This window comes from Rana temporaria, chromosome 5 (assembly GCF_905171775.1).
Source record: "Rana temporaria chromosome 5, aRanTem1.1, whole genome shotgun sequence".
NCBI classification, from domain to species: domain Eukaryota; kingdom Metazoa; phylum Chordata; class Amphibia; order Anura; family Ranidae; genus Rana; species Rana temporaria.
Genome location: NC_053493.1, coordinates 255,778,931 through 255,792,158, shown reverse-complemented (window position 1 = coordinate 255,792,158; position 13,228 = coordinate 255,778,931).

Sequence of the window (13,228 nt, the reverse complement as noted above, 5' to 3'; positions counted from 1 at the left end):
CATGACTGCGACATTATGGCGGACACATCGGACACTTTTGACACATTTTTGGGACCATTGTCATTTTTACAGCGATCAGTGCTATAAAAATGCACTGATTACTGTGAAAATGACACTGGCAGTAAGGGGTTAACCACTAGGTGGTGCTGAAGGGGTTAAGTGTTTCCTAGGGGGTGCTTCTAACTGTAGGGGGGATGAGCTATGTGTGACACGACACTGATCACCGATTCCGATTACAGGAAGCGGTGATCAGTGTCCTTGTCACTATAGGAAGACTGGGGAAATGCTTGTTTACATCAGCATTTCCCCGTTGTTCCTCACCGTGAGACGATCGTGGGTATCCCTGCTGACGAGCACGCGCGTGTCCACAATACCGATTCTTAAAGGGGACGTCCTTCTGCCTGCCCGTGCCATTCTGCTGACGTATATAGTGATGCTTAATAGGAAAAATAGGTGATGATGTGTTAGATGATCTAAAAGAGGTGTTAGTGCACCCTACACCAATTAAAGATTCACCAAAAAATGTGTGGATTACTCCCCCCTCTGGGGTGCAGGCTTACCACAAGCAGGAAAAAAGATGCATGTTGCTGTTTTCCTTCTTAAAATACACCATCCACAACTTTTCAGAATATGTAAGGGTTAATCTCAGCGAGGGTACATGAAAACAAAGAAAGCACAATATAGTGTAGTATGTCTTTAACTAGTAACCCCCACAAGTTAGGAAAGGAGCTCCCACTAATGATGCCCGTACAGGGTAACACTGGTAAATGAACTTCTAAGAAAATGAATGGGTTCACCGCTGTCACCGCCGTCCTTTGTGCACCAGGGGCCGCACGAGTGCTTGTAGCGCTGGTAAGATTCGGCTGGTTTAGCTTTGGAACGCAGTGTCACTTCCTTGTTGCGCCGTTGTAGCCAAATAGCGAAACGCGTAGAGGCTGCCTGGACACACACATAGAGGGTGAAGCACACTAGCACGCAAGGACCCCTTGTAGCAACACATGCGGAGAAAAGCGGGGCATGCACACCTCCTAGGACGCCATTTAAATGCTGGTCAGCGGCTTTTAACGGTTGACACTGCCAAAGACACTCAGTGCCGGTCAGAGGCACTTTATATTGTAAGTGTTATTTTTTACCATTTTTAAATAAATATATTTTTAACATACTACACCATGATGAGCCCCTTGTCTTTGAGGATTTAAGGATACCTTGTAAAAGGAAAAAGGAGGTAACACCCACTGACGGATAAAGAAAAGACACCACCTTGGAGCCTATTAATATCTGGGGTCTGGTGAGTGTTGATTTTAACCATTGGTGATGGTGGCACATTTTTATCGGGTGGAAGAGATAGCTGCACTTGTCTGTATACAGCACCACCAACACTGAACCTTTTGTTTGCTGGAACTTACTGTATAGGAGCAAGATTGCTTGTCATTGGACTATTTTCAGTGCAGCTAGCACATTGCACTTTTTATTGGTTGTTTGATAACTATATATATATATATATATATATATATATATATATATATATATATTTTTTTTTGCTATATATCATTTTTTGGGGATTACCTGTTTCCAATACCAGTTATTGGACAATTCACGGTGCAGTTGGCACATTGCACATTGTGTGTTTTATATAGTATACTTTTTCCTGTATTGTTTTCATTATTTAGCCGGCTAGTAGCAGCAACGATAGCCACTCTTTCACAGGAGCACTGTGGCATATTGATTGATGTGTATGCCGATACACCAATTTATATTTGTGATTCAAAAACTGTGTCACATATGCATGATTTAAATTTAATTTATATATTTTCACAGATTGTTTGTATTTAGGTTACTCACATTTAAGATTGGGCACATTGTGGCCCTGATATACATATTCCACTTATGGTTGAGGGTGTATTCTATCAAGTCACAGCTCACATTTCCAGAGATTAAACCCTCTGGATAATTAGATCAGCGCAGTAACATTTTTTCCTATGCACTATTAACCCCTACCAAGGGCACACAGTACTGCAGCAGATCACGGTTTATATTCATATTCATTTTATTTTATTTTGCGCCGGTGACACTCACAACCAAATGGTAGAATTCAGGGACCTCTTCATGCAGTCCCCAATGACTCTACCCCCATTAGACCCTATGACTCTAACCAAGCAAGGGGTAGGGGTAGAAATCCAGGACCTGCTGATTATAACCAGTGGCCACCACCCACTGATGGATACTACCAAGTACCAGTATATAACAGGTACGAATCTTTACGCGAGGAAGAAAGTAGACCAAGGTACCAGTCACCCCGTCCTTTTTTAGGGAGAGGCCGAGGTGGACAGAAAAGGGGGAGAGGGGCAACAGGTCACAGGGGACGACCTCAGACACATACCCAACAAAACTCCCAATACAGAGATCCCCATCAGGGACCAACATACAGGGACCCACAATGGAGAGACCTGCCCTATGTGGACCGAGAGAGTGAACCCCAACCAGGTCCTTGGAGAAGAGAACAAGGGGATGCAGAGCCGGGAGACAGACAAAGAAACAACAAGAAAAGAAGATTGAGGGACTACGACTAAGTTGTCTTCTCTGTGTCATCTGTAACCATCCTCCCATCCTTGTTTTTTAAGGCCTCGTACAGACGAGCGGACATGTCCGATGAAACCGGTCCGCGGACCGATTTCATCGGACATGTCTGCTAGCAGATTTTGGTCTGATGGTTGTACACACCATCAAACCAAAATCCCCGCGGACAGACAGCGCGGTGACGACGCGGTGACGTGGCGGCGACGATGACGCGGTGACGTGGCGGCGACGATGACGCGGCGACGTGTGCGAACCCGGAAGTTCAATGCTTCCACGCATGCGTCAAATCACTTTGACGCCATGCGCGGGTTCTCGGGCCAGCGGACATGTCCGATGAGTCGTACTGATCGTCGGACATGTCCGACGGACAGGCTTCCAGCGGACATGTTTCTTAGCATGCTAAGAAACATTTGTCCCCTGGAAACCTGTCCGGTCGGCCGGAAAATTGTTTGGTCGGCCCTACACACGACCGAACATGTCCGCGGAAACTGGTCCGCGGACCAGTTTCAGCAGACATGTTCGGTCGTGTGTACGAGGCCTTAGTGTGCAATGTGCTCAGATTTTGTCTTTTTACTGTTAATATCTGAAAAAAAATTGGGTTATTTTTACTTTCTTCCACTATGTGTCTCTTTTTTAGCCATTCTGATTACGATTTTACATTTCCTATTGCATTCCTTGTAGTGCTGGAATGCTGCTGGTGACCCATTCCCGTTATATTTTTTAAAGGCTATACTTTTACTTTTTACCCACCCAGGTTTCAATTTCACTCTTCTATATTTATTGCACATTGGAATGCTCCTAAAGTATTGGAATGCTCCTAAAGCATTCCCATTTTTCTTCTGTGTTCAATGATTTCAGAATGTGGTCCCAGTTAATGTCATGTAGCAATGACTGTAGTTCAGGAAAATTGGCTTGTTTGAAATTTAGTGTTTTTGTACTACCCATATACCTAATTTTCCTGTGACTTATGCTAAACGTTATCATCCTATGCTCGCCGGATCCCAAGTTGTCGCGTATCTCCACATCTAAGATCAGAATTAGATTGGTCGTAATTAATAGATCTAACAAGAAATTATTTTTAGTTGAGGAATCCACCAATTGGGACATTAAGTTGTTCTGTAAAACATTCATGAAATGAAATGACGGGTGAGCTGTTACCTCTACCCAATCGATATCAGGATAATTATGATTACATTTCTCTGGCATTTCTAACTGAGATAGTAATTCCTGCTCCTCCTCCTCCTTCATGTTGGGTGGCCTACAATAGCATACCCCCACTATTAATTTCCCACTTACTTCCTCTCTTTGAAGTTCTACCCATACTGATTCCACCTCCCCTAGTCCCATACTTAATGTCACTCCTCTCTACCACCCTTACGTCACTTTTGACATATAGACACACTTCTCCCCCTTTTCTACCTTCCCTGTCCTTTCGATACAAGGAAAACCCCTGTATATTGGCCAGCCAATCGTGTGAGCTGTCAAACCAAGTTTCAGTTATTCCCACAAAGTCTAAGTCCTCCTCGTGTAATAGCAGCTCCAGATCCAATATTTTGTTAGCTAGACTCCTAGCATTTGTGTATACTCATCTTAGTGTTGTATGAGTGCTTATTGTTTTCCCCCTTTGTTTCTCCTGGTTTTGTTTTTTAATTTGAATTGCTCACTCACCCTGGGATTAGTTGTTATGGTTGTATTTTCACTGCTATTACTACTGCTGACTTTCCTATCACCCTCTGTCACCTGCTCCCTGTCGGCCATCGCTTTCTCTGATCCCTCCACCTAACACCTAGTTTAAAAGCCTCTCCAGCTTTGTGGCCATCTTACTTCCCAATAAAGCTGTACCATCCCCATTAAGGTGCAGCCGTCTTTACTAAAGAGCCGTTAACTAACTGAGAAGTCAACCCAGTTCTCCAGGAACACAAACCCCTCTTTCCTGCACCAGTTCCTCAGCCACATGTTCAGTTCCCTAAGCTCCTGCTACCTCTCTGGTGTGGCTCGAGGTACAGGAAGTATTTCAGAGAAAACTACCTTGGAGGTCTCTCCACCTTCCTCTCACTTGGTACTCCCCAGCCCCTCCCAATAATATGTCCACCCGATCTGTGAAGTGCCAAACCTGAGCGCCCGGTAAACAACACACTGTTCAGCAACCCAGGTCTTTCTAAAAGATTGCCATCTATGTCCTCTTAATAATTGAGTCTCCCACTACCAGCACTTGTTTGGCCTTACCTGTATCACCACTCCCCTCCTTACTGGATCCTTCAAAGGCAAGTCCCAACCTTGCTAAGTGAGAGTCACCTCGACCCAGGACCTATTATCCTTCCAACCAGATTCAGGGCACTACTTATCTCCAGCACTCTTGCACCCCCCTCAGGGAAGATATTTGTGATACCTAATCTTCCTCCCAAACTTTGGTACATGATTCTAAACTTTTCAGACACTCTGGTGTACAATATACTTATGGTTTCAATCAAAACCATTGGTGTTAGTCATTTCTTTAGAAGTATGTCAAAGACTATATTTACTGTGTGCTGTTTCAATCTAAGAGAGCTCCTTTCTCTACATGTCCCAGATAAAGCATGACACTGTATTTCCATGGATTTTCTCTGGTCTTCCTCCTTCAGTAGGCACCAGCACCATGTATGTAGTGGTGAACAGATTTTCCAAAATGCGTCAACTGACTGAGGCCTAGGACTGCTAGCAGCTCTCACCCCATTGCCAATCTTCATCAACGAAGCCTTACACCTTTCTGTGGGATGCCCTCTAACATAATTTTTGACATGAAGTCCAATTTACAGCATGCTTTTGAACAGCCCTTTGCTCAGTCCTTTGGAATGACATTGGACTATTTTCTGCTTTTCATTCTGAGTCCAACACTCAATCAATCAAAACATATCCAGTGAGAGGTTTTAATATTTGATTGATTGGAAAGGCTATGGTCTGCAGGAAAGATGTCAGATACCGATTTCTTCTTTAAAATAACTTTCCGTGTACCAAACTTGTCTGCCTGTTGACATTCACTTGTCTGGCACCTGCCTGGACCTTTGGTCTGTATTCTGGTTTCTCACTCTCTCCACAATGTTCCAGATTACTCCAGTAAGGTCCGCAGTCCTGCTGCATGGCTCAGTCCACGTTTATCCAGTACTCCCCTATGCTGGGATTCTTATAGGGGTGTATTACTGTACGCTTCTGTTCAATGTCTGCCTGCAGTCTTAACTCCTCTGCAGCAGGGTTCCCATTTACATTACGGCCATTGCAAATTAGTCTCCACATATTAGAGCAGGGTAAACTCAGGGATCACAACCTGCAATCAGCATTGAGCTAAACACAAACCACAATGAGGAATCCCTGGTCCCTCATCACCTGCTCACACATGGATTTTCTTTCATTCACCTTTGTGATAGCTGTAGATTGTCAAACACCTAGCCGCAAGTCCTGACCACTGCTTTCTGAACTGGCAGAACTGCCTCTGTTGCTGAAACCCTCCCACTGCACCATCTGGGAGGTGCAACACGTGGGGCAGAAATGAAGGAGCGCCGTCGTGGAAATTAAAGGATGTTTTTTGAGCTTGTGTATAACATACTAACTAGACTGTTATACAGGAGTCTTTAGTTGTACATTAAGCTATGAGGCTGTAGGCACAGAAGTGCCAAGGCACACTTGCATGCCAGGAAGTAATCAGGAATTTAAGACAACAAGTTGATTTTCCAAGGTACTGCCAATGATTAAATATTCATCTAGATACAGTATTACCTACATTGTTTCTACTTCTGTCAGATGGCAAAAAGTAAAGTCTGTACCTTTTCATTTGGGTATTGTAAACATATGAAGGCATTTTGCAATCATAATGGAACAATATAAGCAATAAAAGATATTCAGAATGTTATATTTCTTGTATTGTTTAGAATATTATCCTAAAGGATACATGCATCTATATTTCACTTAAACTGACACTGTTGCTTTACGCAAAATAAAAGTATATGTTTAAAGAGGCCAGCAACCTACTTGTACTTGCCTTGCCCTGTTTATTCTGTAAGCAAACTCAACTGTGTCTAGGGGGGGGGGGGAGATTCCACTCACTTTGGGAGATTTTGCTTAATGTCCTGTTGCATCTCTAGGACAGGAAGAAACATTTCCTTAACCACTTGCTAGCCACCCTATAGTACTTTTACTGCTACAGGGCGAAAGCTGTGGGCAGAATCATGTATATATGTCTATGTCCTCCAACACCCGCCGATTGCAGTTAAAACACATAGAACTGAGCAATGTAAACAAGGCATATCTCAGTTCTGACAGGGGGGGGGGAGATTGATTCTGTGTCTCTGCAAAGAAGACAGTAGGATCGGTCTCTTCCACTAGTGAAAGCACCACACTGTGTACACAAAAACACTAGCTAGGCACACATTTAACCTTTGATTACCCTAGATGTTTAACCTCTTCCCAGCCAGTGTCATTAGTACAGTGACAGTGCACATTTGTAGGACTGATCACTATTAGTGTCACTGGTTCCTGCAAAGGGTCAAAAGTGTCAGTGTCAGAATGTCTGCCGCAATATCATAGTCTCGCTATAAGTCGCTAATCGCCGCCATTACTTGTATATAAAACATAAATATATCCCATAGTTTGTAGACGCTATAACATTCTCGTAAACCAATCAATATACACTTATTGAGATTTTTTTTCACCAAAATCACGTAGCAGAATACATATTGGGCTAAATGTATTTTTTTTTTATTGGATATGTTTTATAACAGAAAGTAAAACGTTTAGCTTTTTTGTTTATAGCGGAAAAAAATTCAAAACGCAGTGGTGGTCAAAAGAAATCTCTATTTGTGGGGGAAAAAATGACATATATTTTATATAGATATAGTTTTTCACGACCACACAATTGTCAGTTAAACTAATGCAGTGCTGTATCGCAAAAAATTGCCTGGTCATGAAGGGGGTAAATCTTCCGGAGGTCAAGTGGTTAATGGTACACCGAAAGCAAAAAAAATAACCTGCCAGGGGGTGTAACCCTTTCCCTACTCTATTCAAAACAAGATAAAAATTTGCACATGCATGGGAGTTATGTTATATAGGTTCATCCAATCAAAATAAATGAAGACACTGATCTCAGTGAAAGACAAAAGAAGTTGTCAATGGCAACAATGTAGCTCACAAACATGATATTGCTAGTAAACAATGAAAATACAGCATACAGTATGTGCAGTACTCACTATTAGTAACTCTGAAGGGAGCTCAGTCTTTGCATATGGAAAAGATTGCCCTTGGAGATCCCTCACATCTGACCTCCGTGAAATGACCGCAGATCTTGGTGCTCCTGGTAAAGAAATAGCCAAATACAGAAATTCAGGGAAACAAAGTTCAGCGCACTTAACGCATCACTCTTCTTTTTTTTAAGTCATAAATTCCAAAGGCAATTAAAACACATTCAGAGTTGACAAATTAAAAATGTCTCCAATGTAATTTTTTCTCAAAATTCTGCAACCCAGGAATAAGTCCCATAGAAAAGATGGAGTTTTCATTTATACATGACATTTACCTAAAACATGCTAAGGCTGGGTTCACACTACGGTTTTCCCGTCCGTCAGCCGCATACGATTTCAGTATTGAAAACGTACGGGCCCGGACGGGAAAACGTATAGATAGAGAATGCATTGCAAATCGTATGCACTCAGATGCATCCGGGTGCGTACGATTTGCTGGCAAAACGTTTTTTAAACGTCCGCAAAACCGTGTTCAACCACGGTTTTGCGGTCGTTTTTAAAACAGTATGGCAAACGCATACGTTTTCCTTTAACATTAATGTCAATGGAAAACGCACATATGTGCGGTTCCATACGTTCCCGTCCGTTTCAGCCGCATACGGTTTTTCATATAAATCGTATGCGGCTGACGGACGGGAAAACCGTAGTGTGAACCCAGCCTAAGACAGTTAGGATATCTGGCTGTAAGAAAGGATTCCACCCAACCTTTTTCAGATGAGAAAGAGAAGCACCTTAACCACTTAAGCCCCAGACCTTTAGGCAGCTAAAGGCCCAGGCCAGGTTTTGCGATTCGGCACTGCGTCGCTTTAACAGCCAAAAATATATAAAAAAAACATTTTTTACTCAGTTTAGGCCGATACATAATCTTCTACCTATTTTTGGTAAAAAAAAAATCGCAATAAGAGTTTATTGGTTGGTTTGCGCAAAATTTATAGCGTTTACAAAATAGGGGATAGTTTTATTGCATTTTTATTAATTATAATTTTTTTACTACTAATGGCGGTGATCAGCGATTGTTTTCATGACTGCGAAATTATGGCGGACACTTCGGACAATTTAGACACATTTTTGGGACCATTGTCATTTTCACAGCAAAAAATGCATTTAAATTTCATTGTTTATTGTGAAAATGACAGTTGCAGTTTGGGAGTTAACCACAGGGGGCGCTGAAGGGGTTATGTTTCACCTAGTGTGTGTTTACAACTGTAGGGGGGTGTGGCTGTAGGAGTGACGTCATCGATTGTGTCTCCCTATAAAGGGGATGACACGATCGATGCAGCCGCCACAGTGAAGCACGGGGAAGCCGTGTTTACACGCGGCTCTCCCCGTTCTTCAGTTCCGGGGACCGATCGCGGGACCCCAGCGGCGATCGGGTCCACGGGTCCCACGGTCCCGGAGTTTCGGTACAGGACGTGCCGGTATGTCCATCTGCCCAGCCGTGCCATTCTGTGGACGTATATCTACAGGCGGCGGTCGTTAAAGCGGATGTTCCACCCCAAAAATATATTAAAAGCCAGCAGCTACAAATACAGCAGCTGCTGACTTTTAATATAAGGACACTTACCTGTCCTGGAGTCCAGCGCGATGTCCGCAGCAGAGCACGAGCGATCGCTCGTCACCCTGCTGCTCCCCCCTCCATCCACGCTGAGGGAACCAGGAAGTGAAGCGCTGCGGCTTCACTGTCCGGTTCCCTACGGCGCGTGCGCGAGTCGCGCCGCGCCCGCCGATTGGCTCCCGCTGTGTGCTGGGAGCCGAGTGTTCTCAGCACACAACGGGGGGGGGGCGACAGGATGTGACGCAATGCCCGTCTTTTGCCCGTGAATGCCGGGCCGGAAGTGGGTGCAAATACCTGTCTTTAGACAGGTATCTGCACCCCCCTCCCCCCTGAAAGGTGTCAAATGTGACACCGGAGGGGGGAGGGTTCCGATCAGCGGGACTTCACTTTAGGGTGGAGAACCGCTTTAAGTGGTTAAACACAAAGGGGTTGATTTACTAAAGGCAAATCCACTTTGCACTACACGTGCACTTGGAAGTGCGGTCGCTGAAGATCTGAGGGGAAGATCAAAATGAGGGGAAGCTCTGCTGATTTATATCATTCACTTCTTTGGAAGCAAAAATGCTGTTTTTCTATTTTTCCTGCATGCCCCTCTCAGATCTACAGAGACTGCACTTCCAAGTGCACTTGTAGTGCAAAGTGGATTTGCCTTTAGTAAATAAACCCCATAGTATTTATTGGACAAATAACACACATTCACTAGGCCATCCATAAAGAATTGGTTAGATATGTGGGGCCAGATCCACAAAGAGCCGGCGTAACGTAAAAATTCCCATTTAAATTACACTGCCTTAAAATTTCTACCTAAGTGCCCGATCCACAAAGCACTTACCTAGAAATTTTCGGCTGTGTAACCTAGATTCCGCCGGCGCAAGGCGTTCCTCTTCAAATGGGGCGATTCCCATTTAAGCTAGGCGTGCTCCCGCGCCGGCCGTACTGCGCATGCTCGTGACGTCATTTTCCCGACGTGCATAGCGTGAAATTACGTTACGCCGAGCTTTGTGGATCGCGCCGGGTCAATAAAGTTGCGTCGGGAAAAAAAAAAGATACGGCGGAAAAAAAAACGCGTCGCTGGACAGAAGGGTCTACTTTTACAAGGTGTAAACAGTTTACACTTTGTAAAAGCAGCCCTAATTTTACACATGCAACTTAATACTTACGGAGAAAAAACGAAGCGTAAAAGCTTCGTGGATCTCCGTAAGTGCTAATTTGCATACCCGAAGCGGCATTTCGACGCAAAATGCCCCCAGCGGCGGATGCAGTACTGCATCCTAAGATCCGGCAGTGTAAGTCCCTTACACATGTCGGATCTTCTGTCTATCTCTTGGAAACTGATTCTGTGGATCAGTTCCAAAGATAGAAACAGGGATACGACGGCGTATCAGTAGATCCGCCGGCGTATCCCTTTTGAGGATCTGGCCTGTGGTCCTTTGCCCTGACCTAAACTAACACACTTTCCCGCTCCTCAGATGTATATTTGCCTAGATCCAATGGCCGCGGCCTCTATTGATTGTTTACGTCATGACTAGGCCTGCGCATTACAGCTCCATATGAAACTGTATAATTTAGACATGGCCAGGTAAATGACACTTGTGGAGCTGAATGTAAACAATCACTGGAGGCCATGGCCACTGGATCTCTGTAAATAATTGTCTGGGAGAAAGGTGGGTTTGTTTAGGTTAAGGCAAAGTGGCAGAAAGGATAAGTTCACTTTGTCTTAATGTACACTTATCCTTTAAAGGGGAACTCTCACCAAAATTTCTAAATGTAAGGGCATTTAGCATTTGGTCCTGTTTGGATCCATCCTGCCATTGCTAAGCCACCTCACCAAACTTTTTTTACTCACTGCTTTCTGACCACACTGCTGGAAGGAAACCAATGGAACTGTGAGTTACAGCACTGGCTTTTGGCAGCAGAAGGCGCTCTGGGGTCCAGCTTTTCCATTCCCTACAAATTAGTCATTGCTGCTGGGCTGTGTGTCTCTCTGCAGCTGCCTGTAAACATAGACAGCCCCAGCAGATAGATCACATGGTCCACAGTCCTGAAGGATCTTTTACTATTGTGAATGAACAGGCAGTGCTGTGGGGCTGTCATACAGGGCACTAGCCCCAAAAGCATTGAACCTTCATTCACAATATTAAAAGATCATTCCTTATGTGTTTCTAGCCCTTACAGTTACAAACACATATGAGGTCACACTTAACCCCTAAAGCGCCCCTAGTGGTTAGCTCCTAAACTGCAATTGTCATTTTCACAGTAATCAATGCATTTTTATAGCACTTTTCGCTGTGAAAATTACAATGGTCCCAAAAATGTGTCAAAATTGTCCGCCATAATGTCGCAGTCACAAAAAAATCCCTAATCGCCGCCATTAGTAGTAAAAAAAATATATATTAATAAAAATGCCATAAAACTATCCCCTATTTTGTAAATGCTATAAATTTTGCGCAAACCAATCGTTAACCGCTTATTGCGATTTTTTTTTTTACCAAAAATAGGTAGAAGAATACGTATCGGCCTAAACTGAGGAAAACATTTTTTTATATATATTTTTTGGGGATATTTATTATAGCAAAAAGTAAAAAATATAGCTTTCTTTTCAAAATTGTCGCTCTTTTTTTGTTTATAGCGCAGTTTAGGCCGATATGTATTGTTCTACATATTTTTTGTAAAAAAAAATCAATATATTGCAAAAGTTATAACATCTACAAAATAGGGGGTAGTTTTATGGCATTTATATTATGATTTTTTTTTTACTAGTTATGGCGGCGATCTGTGATTTTGATCATGACTGCGACATTATGGCGGACACATCGGACACTTTTGATGCTATTTTGGGACCATTGTCATTTATACAGCGATCAGTGCTATAAAAATGCACTGTTTACTGTGTAAAAGACACTGGCAGGGAAGGGGTTAACCAGTAGGTGGCGAGGAAGGGGTTAAGTGTGTCCTAGGTAGTGATTCGAACTGTGAGGGGACTGGGCTACATGTGACACAACACTGATCACTGTTTCCGATTACAGGGAGCAGTAGATCAGTGTCATGTCACTAGGCAGAACGGGGAAATGCCTTGTTTACACAATGTAATGACACCCACAGATCTTGCCCTACAGTCTTCAGTGTGAAAGCTCAAAGGCTTTCACACTGAAGCGGTGCGCTCGCAGGACCGCTCCGAAAGTCCTGCTAGCCGCATCTTTGGAGCGATGAGGGAGCGGAGTGTTTACTGCTGCTGCCCATTGAAATCAATGGGACAGTGCGGCTATACCGCCCGCAATGTGCTGCTCCAAACGGTTTTAACCCTTTCTCATCCGATAGCGGGGGTTAAAACTGCACTGCTAGCGGCCGAATTTCGCAGAAAAAGCGGCGGTATAGCGGTGCTAAAAATAGAGCCGTTATACCGCCAGCGCACCCAGTGTGAAAGTGGCCTTAGGGCCCTGTGCGCCAAGTCCATGCATTACAGGCATACAGCCCTGAGCGTATGGGGCCCTAGACACGGGTAATACTTGGCACAGCGTCCAGCTACAGCTTATTTTTGACTGCAATAGGCTGCAGGCGGTGAGGGCTGGACACAACCTGTGCCTTCCATGAATGTATAGGGAATACACACCCCATGTGTAACAGGCTTTCCATGTTTTATTTTTACTGTTTTATTTTTTACAAGGTTTTATACCTCAGACCGAAAAGAGAGCCACCTGAGAAGAGTAGAGGGACAACTGGGAGCTCCTCACATAATTATTGCCGCTCACCTCACAAATACTCTTCTTCCTCATTAATAATACTTAGAAAAGCAGCAACTACGCACCTTTTATTTATTAGTCACCAACTA